The sequence below is a fragment of the Callorhinchus milii genome, unplaced genomic scaffold (genome assembly GCF_018977255.1).
Source record: "Callorhinchus milii isolate IMCB2004 unplaced genomic scaffold, IMCB_Cmil_1.0 Scaffold6, whole genome shotgun sequence".
Taxonomy (NCBI): domain Eukaryota; kingdom Metazoa; phylum Chordata; class Chondrichthyes; order Chimaeriformes; family Callorhinchidae; genus Callorhinchus; species Callorhinchus milii.
The window spans coordinates 22,612,829-22,617,385 of NW_024704747.1; the positions used below are offsets into that span (position 1 = coordinate 22,612,829).

Genomic DNA, 4,557 nt, shown 5'->3' on the forward strand with positions numbered 1-4,557 from the left:
ACACGGGGACCAGAGTGTAATCGACGCAGATCTCACCTTTCCCCCCAGTGGCTGTGGGGCTGTGACGGCCGCCGGTGGTGTCTGTTCGGGTCGCGGCGATCACGGGAGGGGAGGGGGAGGGGTCCCGGGGAGGGGGAGGGGTTCCCTGGGAGGGGGAGGGTCCCGGACACACCCCCTATACCCCACCACACCACCCCCTATACCCCCACCACACACCCCCACCCCCCACCACCACACCACACACCCCCTATACCCCACCACACACCCCCTATACCCACCACACACCCCCCTATACACCACCCACCACACCCCCTATACCACCACCACCACACACCCCCTATACACACCCCACCACACACCCCCTATACACACCCACACACCCCCTATACACACCCCACCACACCCCCTATACACCACCACACACCCCCTATACACACCCCACACACACCCCTATACACCACCACCACACACCCTATACCACCACACACACCCCCTATACACACCCCACCACACCCCTATACACACACCCCATCACACCCCCCTATACACACCCCCATACACACCACCCCTATACACACCACACCACACACCCCCTATACACACCCCACCACACACCCCCTATACACACCCCACCACACACCCCCTATACACACCCCACCACACACCCCCTATACACCACCACCACACACACCCTATACCCCACCACCACACCCCCTATACCCACCACACACCCCTATACCCCACCACACACCCTATACACCACCACACCCCCTATACCCCACCACACCCCCTATACACCACCACCACACACCCCCTATACACACCACCACCACACACCCCCTATACACCACCACACACCCCCTATACACCACCACCACACACCCCCTATACCCCACCACACACCCCCTATACCCCACCACACACCCTATACACCACCACACACCCCCTATACACTACTACACACCCCCTATACACCACCACCACCACACACCCCCTATACCCCACCACACCCCCCCTATACGCCACCGCCACACCCCCTATACACCACCACACACCCTATACACCACCACACACCCCTATACACCACCACCACACACCCCCTATACCCCACCACACACCCCCTATTCACCACCACCACACACCCCATATACCCCACCACACACCCCCTATACACCACCACCACACACCCTATACACCACCTCACACCCCCTATACACACTCCCTATACACCACCACACCCTCCCACTATACACACCCCACCACACCCCCCCTATACACACCGCTTTGGGAACAGAGTTTGTCAGTTGTTTTTTATTGAAAAAAAGTGTTATGAGTGAACATACCAGGGCTGCAATCCTCTATATTGCACAATTGGCTGCTCCGCTCACCCACAAAACACACATCGCACTTTACGATATATCCTGAGAAGCACTTTGGGACATCCGTCCGACGTGAAACGGACTGCATCAAATATAAGGATAGTTATATTGTTCATAATGTTTGAACCTTGGATCCATCTCCTGGACATTATTTCTGTCAAGAGTGTGATGTATTCTGGAGGGATGTTGTCACTAACTGCAGACAAGGCCTTCGCTAGTAAACTATTATCCCATAAGTTGCAGGAATCATTGTGGGCGCATTACAGTTCCTGGCAAGTCACTTTCTCAAAGTCACTTCATTTAATCCAAGGGGCAGTTTGTCAGTTGTCATGTTAAAATGACACTTAAAAAAAAGATTTATTATATCCTGGAGCTAAATCTGTTTCAATTCTGTGCAATATTTCACCCCTTTCATGTTCTTTTTATAAAATGTCTGTCGGGAATAGTTTCTGTTCCATTGTCCATTGACTTCAGTCTAACTGTAGTTTATCAGTCTATAGAGAACGGTGAAACGTTTTCCGAAGCTTCTCCAGATAGTCTTTAGTGATTTAGGTGTCAAAGGTGTGACAACGGTTTTTGGATCATTAAATCCAGTATTTCCTCGTAGAATGTGTTTCAGTTCTCTCACTCCCGGATATTTCTAAACAACTAATCCGGTATTGATGGCTTCCATTTTGGTGCGGACCGTCTTTTGCGACTGTGGCTCTGAGTCATTGCTACGTGTGGTTCTTGTGGTTTTCTTGCTGTGAGCATTACAAAGGTCAAACAATGAAGAAGTGTTCATGATGTAAGGGTCAGAGTTACCAGGCTCAGAAAAAGCAGCCAGACTGTCAAAAGGAGTTTGTATAAAGCAAAAGGGAAATACTTTATCTGCAGGGAATTAATTATACCCTCACTGGCAGAATATGAGAGAGAAATGTCAAGGAGAACATCAAGAAAAAAGTATTAAACTCCTAAAAAGCCAGAATGGAGGTTGCAGTTTGAGGCCTTAACTTCTCATAGCGTTCAATAAAAAAATGTGATTGAAATGAACTTTCTTAACTTCTTGGACCCATGTTTCTTTCTTTTCGGAATCACTGAGCTGTTTGTTTTAATTGTCTGCGAAGATTTGGTTTAAACAATGTAGTTTCAGTAGTGTGTTTTGATTGTGCGTATTTGTGTTCGGAGTATAACTAGGGTGGCGCCCCTTGCTCAGCACAGCCACGAGAAATTTAAAAAGGAAATCTACAAGGAGCCATTGTCACAAAGGTTTTGCCCACAAAATACATAGTCAAATCCACTTTACAGTATATCTTGTGAAATGCTTTGAGACGTCGCAACAATGTGATAAGGCGCTATATCAAATGCAAGGATTATTATTATTATTAACTGTGCAGTATGTCTTATCTTGTACTGATCACAAAGGCCATTGGCCTTTCTGCTAGAAAATAATATCTCAGGTTACAGTATATAGTTTGGGACACGACATGTCAAGCGCCTGCCAGGATGGTGGAAGGCGAACTAGATGTAACTTGGTCTTCTTTCACCGAGCAAATTCGTATGTTCTTATGCTTAGCTGTTTTTCTTTAAGACTCTTTGTTTAAAGTGTTTTGGTAACCTGGGCAGCAACCCCCAAATAAAATTGGTCATTCACTCCATAACTGTTTGTGGAACATGCTGTGTGCAAATTGGCTGCCCAGTTCACTCAGAAAATAAGCACAATCACACCGAGCGTTTTGAGATGTCTCCAAAACGTGATGAGGCACTATATTAAGTGCAAGGATTATTGTATATTATTATTATTATTGTTAAGTTAAAGCAACTAAAACCCTTTTATTTCTCCATAATAGATCTTCAAGCAACTGAGATGTTAACAGTTCAATAAATACACAGTTCTTGAATAGAGCAAAACTTTTGGTACCATTTATTGAATTAACACAGAAGTAAATCATGTATAATCTTCAAGCACCATATATAGATCTTGTTTTGGAACAATTCACACAAAAAGGATTCACTTACAGCAATATATTTCACTTAATAACAATGGAGTAACTAATGTTTCTATGTTTTGCTAAATGCAGTGTGGGTTATATTATCTTTGTCAAACCAAACACCATTATTCATTTTACAAGACCTGAGGTTCGTTAGTAAATTGGTACTAAAGCATCTTGTTTATGTATATTCGTGCTCCTTACAAAATAGAGAATGTATTCTGGGCTTGAATAAACTCACATCAAAAGAGATTTTTAAAAATTGGTATCATGATTGCGTTTGGCAAATATTTAAAAAATCCATAGAAGATTTCAGCAATACATGATATGCTCATATTGTGATGCAAGATTCTAAAACTCTAAAAGCTGTATGTTTTAATAATTAATCATACACTATTATACGCAGCTCAAATCTGACTCACTACACAATATATTCTAATAATAGCCTTAACCTTGCGTGTCACACAAAATCGTTTTTCTATAAAAACGTTGTAATTTACACTGAAGCTTCAGACAGTTGTCTCCAGCTGCTATTTTTTGACTTCAATGCTTGTAAGAAATATTTGTTACCATGGCATCAGCAATAGAAGCTACTCACATCCAGTGTTCCTGCTACTGATCACCAAGAAATATCCCCCTCGTACTGTGAAGTGTGCACACGATCAGTCTCAGTTGTGATGCCCACCCACATACACATAGCCTGCTACATTGTCCAGGCTCATATGTAGAGAATGACTGCTTATATGAACCACCGGATGCTTGCAAGTACTTGTGAAACCACAGGATAGCGACAGGCAGCAGTATCAAGAGTGGAGTGGTAATGGAACAAAACTGAGGCAAAGAATAGTACTGACACGAAAAAAAATATGAAATACATTTACATTTATCTAGTGGCTTTTGTGTCGGGAGGACATCTCAAAGGGCTTCACGGTGTTGGATGGGTACTTGCACTGTGGGTGGGAGTCGAATAGTGTGGGAAGGGGAAAGATGACCAAAGGCACATTTTGATGTGTGCCTTGAACGAAGGGAGGGAAGGAGTCGGAAGGACTCGAGGATGGAGTTCCAGAGAAAGCGGGCAGGATAGCTGAAAGCTAGCCCACCCGCCCCACCATTGGTAGGACAAATGAACCAAAGAACGCGAGGAAGAATTCAGTCATGAAAAAATGTTGTTCGTATCAGTCATTCGGGGGCAAGAGACAGTCTACAGA

The 4,557-nt window shown here is 44.7% G+C and overlaps 1 protein-coding gene across 2 annotated transcripts in view; it reads right to left on the minus strand.

The window, feature by feature from the left end:
* The window catches only part of mfsd6b (major facilitator superfamily domain containing 6b), a 26,361-nt gene extending 26,297 nt beyond the window's left edge, over window positions 1–64 (minus strand). For both annotated transcript variants that reach the window (XM_042336141.1, XM_042336139.1), the window contains exon 1: window positions 37–64. The gene's annotated coding sequence lies outside the window, so the exon portion shown is untranslated. The remainder of the gene's footprint in view (window positions 1–36) is intronic.
* Between the last annotated feature and the right edge of the window lie 4,493 nt (window positions 65–4,557).